At 38.9% G+C, this 15432-nt stretch overlaps 1 protein-coding gene across 1 annotated transcript in view; it reads right to left on the bottom strand.

Annotated features, from left to right (window-relative positions):
• Positions 1-12255, bottom strand: part of LOC148894478 (histone deacetylase 4-like) — a 120620-nt gene extending 108365 nt beyond the window's left edge. Inside the window, exons 1-2 of the mRNA XM_089002599.1 lie at positions 12124-12255; positions 11598-11829 (exon numbers count right to left, since the gene is read on the bottom strand). The gene's annotated coding sequence lies outside the window, so the exon portion shown is untranslated. The remainder of the gene's footprint in view (positions 1-11597; positions 11830-12123) is intronic.
• Between the last annotated feature and the right edge of the window lie 3177 nt (positions 12256-15432).

Genomic DNA, 15432 nt, shown 5'->3' with positions numbered 1-15432 from the left:
GCATTGAGGAAAAGGAGGTGATCTGTCACGTATGGCGAAGGGCTTAAGTAGAGTAATCAGACGAGGGAGGGTGTGGAGTGAGTCAGGGGGGCAACATGGGAAATGAACAGCTAACTGGATGAGTGGCTTACATGAATTTGAAGATTAAAAGATTCATCTTTCATTTTGGACCTACTTGACGGCGACAACATTTTGGCAGCAGAAAATATTTGTTTTGGCTTCTCGATAACTTTAAAAAAAATGGAGGACTGTGCTGGGTTCAGCGACGAGGATTTAATATTTTTTTTTCATAGGGCGAATTTTAACCACGATCGAGATTTCAACAGGCGGCATTAAAGGACAACCGACGCAGCCGGACAAGTAGTGTCCATAATATGTACAAATTCCCAGCAGACAAAGCAGCTCATTTCCAACGGAGCTTTGGCGCCATATTGTGCATTTTCTGGGGGCTACATTGGGAGTCCAAACACCTCAAAATTAGATGGAAAAACTTCTTTAATCGATTGTAAACATGTATGCTTTCCTCTTCAGAACTATTTGATTCTCGAGCAAGGCAAGACGTCCTGGTGTGACGTCACGAACAAGGGGCGGCATCTTCTGAAACTGAAACTTTCTGAGGTCATTTTGAAGTAGTTTTTGGACACTTTTTATTGGTGTTTTGCATTTCACTAAAAATATCAGGGTGCGTGTTTTGGGTATTTTAGATGCTATAAAACGTTTTTCTGATGTCAGTTAGGAAACAAAAAAAAATGGTGTCAGTTGTCCTTTAAATGGAGCTGATTGTTTACCGCGGTTTGATTTGAAATGCAGACGCGTCCAAACTGGTGGTTAGCCAAGCGCCAAGGGGTTGGGGGGGGTCTATGCCACATGATTAAACAAGACAACAGTCTCTTTAGCTTGGGTCAGTGACCAATTGTTTTCTTTTTTTTTTTTACATTTACTTTGAATATATAACACATTTGGTACCTGCAGGAAACTGATTGCACGTCGAATAAAAAGAACAAAAATGCAAATGCTCTCCCTACCTTGATGAACAATCACATTCAATCATCTTGATTAGAAAATTGATCAAAACAATTACAATCGGCGAATCCGAGTGTCGTCAAAACACATTATTTATTTATTTATTTGTTCATTCATTTATGTATTTGTTCGTTCATTTATCTATCTGTTCGTTCATTGATATGTATTTGCTCATTCATTTACGTATTTGTTCGTTCATTTATTTGTTCGTTTTTATCTATTCTTCTGTTACTTTCTTTCCTTCCTTCCTTCTTTCCATCCTTTTTTCCTTCCTTCCTTCCTCCTCCCCCTCCCTTTCTTTTTTTCTTTTATTTATGGACTGTGTGTATTTATTTGTTTAGTTTTCGCTATTTTCTGTTTATTTATGTATTTTACTTACGTACATACTGTGTGTATGTGTATTTGTTTAATTGTGTATTATTTATTTGTGTGTTTTTTAATTTTATTTATTCATCTGTTATGCATTTGTTTTCATTTATTTGTTTACTTATTTATGTATGTATTTATTTATTTATGTACATACTGTGTGTATGTGTTTGTGTATTTTTTTTGTTTAATTATTTATTTCTTCATCTTTTAAGGAATTTATTCTGTTTTTATTTTCTGTTTACTTATCGATGTATTTATTTATGTACATGTTTTTTGTGCTTATTTATTAGTGCATTTATTTATGTATGTATGTATGTGTTTGTGCTTATTTATTTATTCATGTACATACTGTGTGTATGTGTTTGTGTATTTTTTTGTTTAATTATTTATTATTTATTTCTTCATCTTTTGACGAATTTATTGTTTCTATTTTCTGTTCATTCATCTATGTATTTATTTATGCACGTGTTTTTTGTATGTGCTTATTTATTATTGCATTTATTTATGTATGTGTTTGTGCTTATTTATTTGTATTTGTTTATATATTTATTTATTTATTCATTTATTTATTTATTTCCCCAACTTAAATCAAGTCTCCAAATAATGAACACAATTTTAAAAAACATCGCCCGTCTGACTCCAGCGACAGATGGACTGACGTCACATCAGATGATGACTGCAACTCAGTATGCTGCTACATCAATTCAACAATGTCTCCTTTAGTGCTACAAGAAAGTCACCGATATCCCGCGGCTTCCACGCAGATGACCTCCAACGTAGATGGTGACGGAAGCAAATGTGCTATTCCCAGTTCCAAACAAAAGAATAAAAAAATAATAAAAAAAGACATCAACAAGTTGCATTTTTACCGCATGATAATGAACACAAAGAGGCAGTGCCGTCAAGCCAGCAGATGACGGACGAGGAACGAGGGAGATAAATGCACTTTGATCCATTTTGGCCAGACACTTAAAAAAAAGTCATTAGGAAAAAAAACAGTGAAGAGGAAGGGGTTTATATAATTAGATTGTATAACATGGTTGGGGGTGAGCCCCCCCATTCCCCCACCCTGAATGTCAATGACACGGTGGTGCAGTTAACCGCCGGCTTGCAAAAACTATCAATGCCTCATCAACTTTTTTTGCCCCGTCCCCTAAAAAAAAGACAATAAGTACAATCACAATCTACAGATGGAACAATATGTTTTTATTTTTGAGACGGGTGGCAATTGTTGGTCGCCAAGGAGATCAATAACCATGATTTCAATTTTCAAATCCCATCTCAAAAGCCACCTATTAAAAAATCGCATTCTCTGGATTGTTTAACTCCTATTTATATAATTTTATTTATGGTTTTATTTATATGGCTGTTTTGTTGATTGTAAAATATCTTTGAGAGCTTTGAAAGGCACTTATAAATAAACCTTATTATTATTTTTAATTATTATTTGTATTATTTATTTTATTTTTATTTAATATTATTATTTTTTGGTTAATGTTTATGTTTATTTATTTTTATGTTTATGTTTATTTTTATTATTGTTATTATTTTTACTTTTATTAAGTTTATTATTTTTACTTTTATAAAGTTTATTATTATTTTTATAATTTTTTTTTATTATTATTATTATTATTATTATTATTATTAGGAATGGCTATCCTGTTTGTAAAGAAGCAAATATTTGCGTACCTTTTCATTATATTATCCCCCAAACGCCAACCTTTTTTTCCCCAAAATCTCGTACAAACATCTTTCATTTATAAATAAAAGAAAACAGCTTTAACAAGTGAATATCTCCTACAGTTTTTTGCGTAAAATAAAAAGTTGTCGTTTCAAAATAAAAGACTCTGATCACCAAACAAAAGAAAAACAAAGAGCATTCCTTGGTCACCAGCATTTCTTATAAACTTAACTGCAAATTTACACCGAATAGCAGTCTAAATTTAACACCATCTTAACTTCATCTATGATTGGCCATCACAGTACCAGGGTTTTTATCATTCTCACTCGAATTCCAGTACCCACAGAATATTGAGTTTCAGGACGACATAAACATTCAATGCAGCGTAATAAACCTTAGTCTCTCTTCTTTCATCAGAAAAAAAAAGAGTTAATTCCTAAGTTACACGGGGCTGGAGTTATCTGAGCTTGAAATGGGGGCAGAAGACAAATGTTGCCCGCTCGTGGATAGGAAAAAACAATGCCAGAGGTCTGACCTTTATCGGCAAGAAAAACTAAAACAATTCCGGAATAAATTCGGAAATGGCAGTGAATGAGTTAATGTGTCCATTGATTCATCGTCGATTAATCAATTATATTTTGACACATAAACATCGTAGTTGGTGCATGAGCCTTGGAGATACAGATTATGGGAGATCTCGTCGGGCACAAAAACATTGTTGGCTTACCAAAATAGTTCGCTTGATTTCACCATCAACATCACGATAAAAGAGTCTTTTACTGAGCATCTTCATCTTTAAGTTCTTAGAGTTGCTTGTTCTGTAGCCACAAGGGAACATATGCCAGTGTCTTCTTGTGCCGATCCCAAGCCCGGATAAATACAGAGGGTTTTGTCAGGAAGGGCATCCGACGTAAAAGCTTGGCCAAAACAAACATGCAAATCAAACCTCAGAAGATGGAGGACACTGATTCGCTGTGGCGACCCCTAGATGGGAAAAGCCGAAAGGAAAAGAAGAAGAAGAAGAGTTGGTGCATGAGCCTCTGTCGATCGCCATTTCTCACGTTGACGCCCCTCCCCCCGCCCTACAGTGATACCTCTTGGCTTACCAACTTTTCGGTTTACCAATGTTACATTTATGAAAAATTTTACCTTGGCATCCGAACTATTTTTCGGGATACACATGGAGCTGCCACAATGAGTGATGTGTCGTTCACGAACGAGCCCATTCTCCGAACAAAAAAATGGAAACCAGCTTGTTTTGGTCCTCTATTCCCTGCCCCCAGTTGTCGGTTAAAGCCACGTGATTTGTCAAGAACGCAGCAGTGAGGGGAGGTGGTTTAAAAATTAAAGAGACAGGCAGACGACAGAGAGAGAGTGACAAAATGGATAGAAAACAGTGACATTTGGACTCGTTTCAACTTTGATAGTTCAAAGGCAGTAATTTTCGGTTTACGAACGTGACATTTATGAAAGGTTTACCTTGGCATACGAACAAAATTGCAACAGACTGTTTTTGTCCTCTATTACCCGCTCCCAGTCTTCGGTTAAAGCCACGTGATTGGTCAAGAACACAACAGTGACGGCGGGTGGTTTAAACATTAAAGAGACAGGCAGATGACAGTGAGACAGTTTCAACTTTGATTTGTTCAAAAGCAGAGTGTAGACTGCAATCCCATCAATCAGGCTCCATAAGTAACCCGCAAAAGCCATCTGTAGACTTGATGCAAAAAGCTGTCAACCCAGCTAAACAGAACACAATTGATGAGGAAATAGGTCAAATGATCGCAGAGAAAGCCCCGACAAGGGATCATTCCTCAAGATGGTCAAAGAAGATGGTTACGTTGCTCATCAAGTGTTTAATGCTGATGAAACCGGCCACTCCATTCGATCAAGCCATCAACAACCATCACTAAGTTAAATAAAACCACTTTATTATATAGTATAGTTTTTTTCTTTAATTATAATACTATAGCACATTTTTATACATAAAATAAGATATATTTTGTGTAGTTTTAAGGCTTAGAAAATTAGAAAGTAGAAAATTGTTTTTTATGGGGACCTGGGAAATGATTATTCTCATATTAATGGTATCCTATGGGAAATTATTTTTTGGGGATACACACTTTTCGCCTTACACACTCTGTCTGGGAACCAATTAAGTTCGTAAGCCAAGGTATCACTGTACTCCCTTTTCGGAAGCCGTTAAGGCGACGCGACAATATTGTATTATTTCGAAATAAACAACAATTAAGAAAACGCCTCCTTTTGCATAACTCATGACATGAATGATTGAAAAAGCACTAGCGCCATGTCGACAGCCGCCGGCCGGGTTTTCTCTCTCTCCTCTAATTGACTCTGAATAATTCAGCCGGCAGCAGACGTCCATTTCCAGCTGACACCTTCTCGGCTATGAGATGAGGCATGGATGATTTTAATTATCCGAATTTTGATCAACGTTGACTTTAGTATAGAACAAAACATACATTAAAAAATGTGCCGATTGAAGTAGTTGGCAATCGAGTCACTGAATTCTGACCGTGTCCATCAGGCAGACCTGTTGTGGCTCAATATGACTTCACATATAAGGCGCACCGGCGTATAAGGCACAGGGTCATCATTGGAAGAAAATCAAGGTTTTTAGGTGCGACGTATACACCGGAAATCACACTACAGTAATACCTTGGCCTACAAACTTAATTGGTTCACAGAAAATGTGTGTAAGGCCAAAAGTGTGTATTCCAAACATTAATTTACCATAAGAAACCATTAAAAATGAGAATAATCTGTTTCCAGGTCCCCATAAAACATAATTGTCTACTAAATAAGCCTTAAAACTACACAAAATAGACCTTATTTTATGTATGATAAATGTGCTATGTTATAATAATTAAAGAAATAAACTGTACTATATAATAAAGTCGTTTAATTTACCTTTGTGATGGTCGTTGATGGCTTGATGGAAAGGATAGCTTTTTGCATAAAGTTTCTCAAGCAGCTCTGGGTTGTACATCTTGGAAGTTGTGATATTGCAACAGCAACAGATGCAGGCAGCCACACTAGAAACTTCATTAATAGCTGCTTCCCTTGCTTGTCATTTCTCTTCAAATTGTACACATGGCTTGTGCGGGTTATTTGTGGAACCTGATTGATGGGATATTTTAACATTGCCGTCTGCACAGCCTTTAAACTATCAATAAAGTTGAAACGAGCCAAACTTCCCTGTTTTCTGTCCATTTTCTCACATTTTTACTTTTTTTCTTTGTCTGTCATCTGCCTTTCCTGTTTCCTGTGCTCACAGCGTGTAACAAGCATGCTGTGAGCACGCTAACCCCTCCTCCTCACTGCTGCATGTGTCCTTCTGCGTGTCCCCTCCCTCCTCTACCACGGATCTTGACCAATCACGTGCGGCTTTAACCGAAGACTAGGGGTGGGTAATAGAGGACAAAAAAAGTCGGCTGCCATTTCCAGCTCCTTTTTCACTTCAGAGATCCAGCTCCAGGAACCGTCTCGTTAGCGAACGACACATCAGTCATTGTGGCACACTGTGTATTTCCCGAAAAATAGTTTGTGTGTCAAGAATATATTCTCGTGAATTTCTTCCGCTGAAAACTAATCCGCCAGGTACCGTGGCGATCCCTGTGGTTTCGTTGCCGAGAACTAGTTGGTATGCCAAGATTATATTCTCGCAAATTTAACGTTCGTAGGGTGAAAGGTTTGTAAACTGAGGTATCACAGTAAATTGACTTCCGGGTTGAGTAAACGCTGGCGCGTGTGGCCGCCGCTACTCATCCACAGAAAAAATATCTTGTGACTGTAAAGTGTCCTTGAAAGGCGCTTAAAATGAAATTTATTATTATTATTATTATTATTTAATGTTCGTAAGAAAAAGTACCGTACTTGAGTGACCCGAGTTGATTGATGTGAGCCGTCGTTTGTTGTTTTGACTTGTGACAATTTGAGGTACAAGCATTATGGTGGCAGTGAATAATCCTTTCACAACCATCAGTTATTTTAAAAAAAGAGGCTTTAAGTTATTTAATGTCACTCCTAGTTGAAGTTTACTCTTGAACTAAACAGAAAAAAAAAATGGTGCATTGAATTGGGAAAGAGATGCCCATTTCACGGTAAGATCAAGCATTGTCATCAAATGGTGATTATAGTTGTTGCTGTGCCGATGACCATTTTGTGTTTGGGAGCCTTTTACACAGCAAGTTGCTTGTTCTGTAGCCACAAAGGGACACAAGTCTTCTTGTGCCGGTCCCAAGCCCGGATAAATACAGAGGGTTGTTTCAAGAAGGGCATCCGACGTAAAAGCTTGGCCAAAACAAATATGCGGATCAAACCTCTAAAGATGGAGGACACTGATTTGCTGTGACGACCCCTTGAAAGGAAAAGCCGAAAGGAAAAGAAGAAGATTTAATGTTCGTAAGGCGAAAAGTTCGTTAGATAAAGTGTTCGTAAGCCGAGGTATCACTGTACACTGTTTTTTCCCTCAATTCTAACTTTTGAAAACTTCTCAATAAAACAAACTAAAAGTACCCGAAGCAGAAATAAAAACAGACTAAAACTATTTTAAAAATTAATTCAGATGACGTTAATTTGGAAAAACCCTAAGTACCAAATATTGAAAATCTCGTCCGAGGGCCTCCCCCTCAAGTAGGAGTTTGGCAACGCAGACCAAGAGGCGTCCATACGGCACATCGGCACCGAGATAAGCTGGGAGGTCATGAAACAGATCAAATGGGAATATGGCCGCTCATTGTGGACAATGGTGGCGATTAAGCGTGTCGGAGCACAGCGTGGTCCTTTCACAACAAGCAAGAAGGCACCATTAATAGACTCCATTAGGAAGCATTAGCGTGACATCCACAACATGTCCACAAACAAGGATGCCTTTCCAAAGTGCCAACCCTTCCAACACTTGCTAAATTAGTTTTTGGAATCGGGTTCAAAGTCGGGACGGGGACGAGGGGCCCCCTGGCCCAGGGCGGGCGCAGACCATCCGAAAATGAAAAAAGGGGTTAGCGTCGGACCGGCCGGCTATGGAGAACTATAGGAAGCGGAATGGTGGAGAAAAAAATGGTTGCGGGATTCTGGACAGTTGTCCATTAAAGGACAACCGACGTCTCTGGACAAGTTGTGTCCATAATTTGTAAAATGGCTTCAAATGACATCTCCTGAGCGTATTTTACAAAGATTCCACCGCATATAGCTATATTTTACGTTTTAAGACTCGCGCTGAATATTCCGGAAGTCTTGTTTTTGAGTTAGTGACGAGTCCGTGCGTGACGTCACTGAAGGAACGCCCCTGACCGAAAAAAAGGACACATTGTAGCAGTCCTTCCATCACGTCAATGCATTTTGCTGTGCTTGTTTGGTCTGAAAACGTCATGTTGCACCAAAAAGAGCCAGAAGAGGGCGACCAAGCTCCATATAAAGAATTTATTAGCCTGTGGAAACGGGCTGATTAATTCCTCACAGGAGCTCGGTCGCCATTTTCTGACTCTTTTTTGGTGATACATTTCCTCCCAATGTTGTCTCAAAATGACCGGAATAAATTCTTTAATCGATTGCAAATATGTATGCTTTCTTCTTCAGAACTATTTGAATCATATTCATAACTGGATGTGTAACAAGAAAGCATATTCTCCGAATCTGAAGCCATTGTTTTCATTCTCCAGCAATGCAAGACATCTTGGGTTGACACCACAAACAAGGGGGCGGGACCTTCTGAAACTGGCCACTTCCGGGTTCAATTTGAAGTAGTTTTTGGACACTTTAAGTCATTTTTATTGGTGCTTTGCATTTGACTAAAAATATCATACTGCGTGTTTTGGGTATTTTAGATGCTATAAAACGTTTTTCTGATGTCAGTTAGGAAAAAAGTCTGTTAAACATTTATTTCCAATAAGAAACAATTAAAAATGAGAATAATCCGTTCCCAAGTCACCATAAAACAATTTTCTACTAAATAAGCCTTATAACTACACAAAATATACCTATTTCATGTATAATAAACATGGTATTGTATTGTAATTAAAGAAATAACCTGTACGGTATTATAGTCGTTTTATTTACCTTTGTGATGGTCATTGATGTGGTTGCCTCTTGATGATATCCAAGTGAACTTGCCGTGCTTTCTCGGCAAAATACCCTCACCCACGCTGTCCCCTGCTAGCTGCTTTTCGTTAATACAAATCAACAGAAGTGTTTCAACGTCTTCTATTGCCTGAGGCCGTTGCTTAGACAACACAAAAACACCCTTAGCCACATGTAGCAATGGTCGACTTAGCATACTGGTACTGAGACGCTAAGTCACACAAACGCACACCTCGTTCGAGTTTTTCGATGATCTCCTTCTTCTGCTCGATCATAATTTTCTTTTGTGTCCTCTGCGGCTGAGCATTAGCCTGTGCTGGGGTCGTTTTCTGTCCCAAAAAACAAAAGTATCCAATCGATAGCAAACCACGTATGGCACGTATGCCAGCCACCTGCTGTTCGATCGTGTGGTTTGGTGTTCATCCGCCGAAAACTAGTCCGCCAGCCACCGTGGCGCTGTGTGGTTTGGTTTGTCCGCCGAAAACTAGTTTGTATGCTAAGATTATATTCTCACAAATTTAATGTTAGTAAGGTGAAAGGTTCGTGAACTAAAACGTTCGTAAGCCAAAGTATCACTGTATTTCATTGCGCAATTTTATGAACAAAAATTGTAGATGTAAACATAAATACTTTGAACAACATATTTCTTGCGATATTAAAGTGTGTTCTTTGTTGTAGAATATTGTGGGGTTTTTTTGCTGTGGACAATTGGATTTTGTCCACAGAAAAAACATAATTTGAATTTGTTTCCTCAGGTTGTTAATAAAAAAATATGAATGATATTACGGCGAAAAAAACACAGTAAAATGTTTCATTGAACTGATTTCAAAATAAAATTCCACTTGACCGGGACTTGTCTTCTCTGAACTTTTGTTTCTTCTCGAGACTTTTCGCACGGACTTCTGGGTGGCTGCCTTAACAGCAGCTCCTTTATTTTGTTTTTCTACTTTGTTTTTCTACTTCAGCAGCAATGTTATGAAAGGAAGAGGAAAGCCTCTTCCTTTCATAACTTTGCTGCTGTGAAATGTAAAATTCTCCACTGCGAGACAAATAAAGGTACAGTGATACCTCGGCTTACGAACGGTTTAGCTAACGAACTTTTCGCCTTACGAACGTTAAATTCGCAAGAATATAATCTTGGCATACAAACAATTTTTCGGGAAACACACGGAGTGCCACAATGAATGATGTGCCGTTCGTGAACGAGCCGGTTCTTGGAACTCCTAACAAGGAGCTGGAAATGGCAGTCGATTTTTTTTGGCCTCTATTCCCCATCGCGCACGTGATTGGTCAAATTCTGTGGTAGAGGAGGGAGGGGACACACACAGCAGGACACATGCACCAGTGAGCGGGGGTAGGGGTTGCAGAAACAGAAAAACACACACACACGAAAGGGAGACGACAGGGCTTGAAACAAAAAAAACAAAAGTGAAAAAGGACAAAAGTGAAAAGGTGAGAACATGGATAGAAAACACACTGAAGTTTGGACTTGTTTCAACTTTATTGATAGTTCAAAGGCAGAGTGTAGACTGCACAGTTGAAATATCCCATCAATCAGGCTCCACAAATAACCTGCACAAGCCATCTGTACGATTTGAAGAGAAAAGCCAGGGAACCAGCTATTAATAATGTTTCTAGTGTGTCTGCCTGCATCTGTTGCTGTTGCAATATCACAACTTCCGAGTTGTACAACCCAGAGCTCCTTGAGACACTTTATGCAAAAAGCTATCCATTCCATCGAGCCATCAACGACCATCACAAAGGTAAATAAATAACTTTATTATACAGTATAGTCTATTCCTTTAATTACAATACCATAGCACATTTATAATACATAAAATAAGGTACAGTAAAGTCTCGTTATATCGATATCGGATATATCGATAGTCCCGGTTATATCGATACTATTTCTATGCACGCACGGAGAAAATTACATGCAAACAGGGTCGGATATATCGATAGTCCCGGTTATATCGATATTTTTTCGGACTCCCTTGAATATCGATATAACGAGACTTTACTGTATATTGTGTGTGGTTTCAAGGCTTATTTAGTTTAAAATTATGTTTTATGGGGACCTGAGAACGGATTATTCTCATTTTTATGGTTTCCTATGGGAAATTAATGTTTGGAATACACATTTTCTGGGAACCAATTAAGTTCGTAAACCAAGGTATCACTGTACATCCAATTCAATCCAATAATTTTTGCATTTCTCATCCAAACTTTATTGTACGCTGTGCACATAAAAATGTGCAAAAATCGTACAGAAATCTGCAAAATACGGCTTGTTGACAGGTATGTAAAACTCAATAGTCTGTGGGTCCTGGAATTCGAGGGACAATGACAAAAACCCTGGCATTGGTGTGGACCCGTTTTTGCACATCGTCTGGCAGTCAATGGGTTTAAAAATTTATCACCTTACCTCTCCGGTGGTTTGGACCCAGCAAGGCTTTTCTCTTGGTAGGATGAGAGGTGGAGGAGGGGGGTTTTGTTGTTGCCCCTGCACCTTCGTCGATTCCACCAGCTGCTCTGCATCGTTCAAAGACTAAAAAGGGAATTCTTTTGCTACGGTGACGTCAGCAAGAGAGCAGAGCTGCACTTTTGGAACACGGCTGTGGCCCTCCGACGGGAACACACAAAACAGGGAGCTTAGTCTAAAAAAAAAACAAAACAAAAAAACAGGCTCAATACTTACTTATACTTACCCTGTAACTTTTAGTCCGTTTCTAAACGCGGACAGGGTGTAAACTAAAAGTAGCCGTAGAACCACGTAAACAACTCGACCTCTACATCTACCAAGAACCCACAAATGTTTGCACTTTACCTCACATAAAACGACTATTGTGACATTTAAATAATGACCGCGCTTTTCTTCCCTGAAGATATAAACGAAATGTTACCTCGGCCAGCACCTTACGGTGTTGGTTTGCTACTTTCCAACAACATACCGAATTAATGGAGACAGTCTGTCATTTATTCCACTGGCCGGCAGGTTTGCACTTCTTCTACCTTTTCGACATCTTCTTCGTGGGTTGTCTTCGTCGTGTACGGAGCTGTCAGTCAAAGAAGCCGACAGCATTTCCGCGATGGGCGGGGCTTCCCTCGAAGATCACTTTGATTGGCAGAAATTCAGGCCAGAAAGTGTATCAAAAAAAATTTTCATTACGACATTATTATTATTATTTATATTTTTACACCATACATACAATGAGCACATTTAAAAAAATACCGAATTGGAACCAGTACACAAGTGATTAAAATGTGTTACATGAACACATATCTATGCCTGTCAATGTACCATATTTTATACGTTCTTTTATCATTTCAAATAATGTACGGCGTACTACAACTTTTGTAAGGTAAAAAATATATATAAATTAAAATTGTGAAGCGATTTTACAAAGAGCATTTGAGCTCAAATCCAGTCAGTCTCAACTGCTGGTGGCCAACGACAATGCTGCCGTCGATCGCTACTATTGATACGGCCAGAAAAAGCAAGAAAAAGTCATTCTCAATCGTATATTATTTTTTTTATCGCTGCGTACGATCAGATTGATAAAAGCATAACGTGCGCATGTGCGTTAAGCTCTCTGCATTTCCGCTTGTGTTAGCATTTTTGTAATCATTTCAAATGAGCAAAAGTGATTTGGCGGGGATGAGCTGTGCGCGCGCACGCACACATCTGGTAAGCCTGGCACCGTGGTTAAGGAAACGGCAGTCGCTCGCTCAACGGGAGACCGGTTGGCAATTTCCTGCTCTGCTTTTTTTCCACTCATGCAGGGACCTGTAACGTGGGAGCGCAAATGAAGAATGCGGCATTTTTTTCAGACGCTACGCTCCACAGAGGAGCGTTCAAAGGAAATACAGGTAACATCTGCCTTATGATAGAGTTCCGACCAAACGGTCGTAAGTCAAAATGGTCGTAACTTGAAATACATTCAAAATGTTAAATGGAGATTCGGAGGCTAAATGACTCGCAAAGTCCCCCCTCTGGTGCGATCACACGGTCGAGTGCTGTGCGAGAGTGAGATGCTGGTAGGCTGGCCAAAATTACGTTGCCGGCTTGCGAGCGTGTTGCGGTGCCAGACGTAGAATTTTAATTTTAAAAATAAGGTCTGGAGGTCGTGGTTGTTAAGTCGAGCCGGTCATAAGTCGGATGTTACCTGTACAGTGATAACTTGGCTTACGAACTTAATTGGTTCCCAGACAGAGTGTGTAAGGCAAAAAGTGTGTATCCCAAAAATTAATTTCCCATAGGAAACAATTTAAATGAGAATAATCCGTTCCCAGGTCCCCATAAAACAATGTTCTACTTTCTAATTTTCTGAGCCTTAAAACTACTCAAAATATACCTTATTTTATGTGTAATAAATGTGCTATGGTATTATAATTACAGGAATAAACTGTACTATATAATAAAGTTGTTTTATTTACCTTTGTGATGGTCGTTGATGGCTTGATGGAATGGAGTTTCAGCAGCATTAAACACTTGAAGAGGAACATAGCCTTGTTCTTTCACCATCTTGAGGAATGATCCCTTGTAGGTGCTTTCTCTGTGATAATTTTATCTAGTTCCTCATTGTGTTCGGTTTAGCTGGGTTGATAGCTTTTTGCATCAAGTGTACAGATGGCTTCCATAAGGACTGTTGGTAACTTAACCTCTGGTGCTGTTCGGTCGTGTGCTTCCGCCGAAGATCACTCCGCCAGCCGTCGTGGGTGTGTATTATGAAAATAGTGCTTATTATAAGGTTTAATTTTCATAAATTTGACGTTTGTAAGACGAAAAGTTTGTAAGATAAGGTGTTTGTAAGTTGAGGTCTCACTGTATAATGAAATGGATTATTATTATTATTATTATTATTATTATTATCATTCGCTAGCTATTTGCTATCTATTCGCTCTGGCTGGCTAGCTGGCTATTCTGCTGGCTAGCTAGCTATATGGCTCGCTATCTATTCACTATCTAGCTGGCTGGCTATCTAGCTAGGTATCTGTTGGCTATCGATTGGCTAGATAGCTAGCTTTCTATCTATTTGAGTTTTGAAAGGTGCTTATAAATGAAATGGAGTATTATTATTATTATTATGCACCAATTATTTAACTTGCCATTGTGGTAACAGTGGGAGATTTGCATTTTCATGCACAGGCTTGACAAAAATGGCTATTTCGAATCTCACTATACAAAAAAAAAACATTAGTGTGACACTTGACGGGAATTCCTACAGAGCAGAAACGGCAGGCAGCAGTTTGCAATCACCATCATTTTGCCTCTACGAGAACGAGGGGAGCGCTTGACATCACAAGAATTTGCTTGGAGCAACAGTGAGACGCACACTTTGATCGTGCGATCATGATAACAAAAAGAAAAAACGGTGCTGGAGGTTTTTTCCAAGAGCAAATGTGGCATTTTGTCCATTAAATGTATAAAGGCGGTTAGCACGCTGGCTATTTGCAAATACAGGTGTACTCGTTTTTTTTTTTTTTTTTTGCTCATTTTAGGTATCAGAGTGTGGATCAGAATAACACAAGCAGGGGTGTCAGAATTTGTCTTACAAAGAAAGTCTGGCTTAACGAAATGGGTTCTCAAGTTCAACTCACAGCCAGGGAGTGCCTTGTAGTGATTGGAATTCCGGCTCTTTTCAGAGAGCTCGGCTCTTTTGGCTCGGCTCACTGAAAAGATCCGGCTCTTTTGGCTCCCAAATGGCTCCTCAGTTTTTTTTTTTTTTTTTTGTTGCTTAAATTAATAAACTACCAAGAAGCAAGTAAAATAATGTGAAAAAACGAATTACTCATGTAAAGAAAGACACAGAGAGTGCACAGAGTTAGTGGATGCTAACTTTCACTTTCCCAGTGGTTACTCTGGTCTGCTGATCACAGCTCCTCTGCAATGTTCTCAGAAATGTGTCTTTCATTGAAATCAAAACAATCCAGCAGACAGGTCCCCACTTTGACTTTTTCAATAAAGTGGCATGTAACTGACATGTAGGATGTTGTGGTTCGGGATGTCCAGCAGTCAGTTGTTAGAAAAACAGCTATGGCTTTTTTGACCCATTCTTGGACTACAGCACGTTCTTTGTCATATATGATTCTGGTATGATTCTTTAAGAAAGTCTTATCAGAATCAGAAACCCCTTTCCTGTTTCATGTGCTACTCAGTGTGCTTCTGTTTCACTAACCACTCCTCGTTCTCATTGCTGCGTGTGTGCGTGTGCGTGTGTGTGTGTGTGTGTGTGTGTGTGTGTGTGTGTGTGTGTGTG

The sequence above is a fragment of the Hippocampus bargibanti genome, linkage group LG08 (genome assembly GCF_051943395.1).
Source record: "Hippocampus bargibanti isolate YZ-2025 linkage group LG08, ASM5194339v1, whole genome shotgun sequence".
Taxonomy (NCBI): Eukaryota; Metazoa; Chordata; class Actinopteri; order Syngnathiformes; family Syngnathidae; genus Hippocampus; species Hippocampus bargibanti.
The sequence above is the reverse complement of the archived record's forward strand: the minus strand, read 5'-3'. Positions and strand labels throughout refer to the sequence as shown.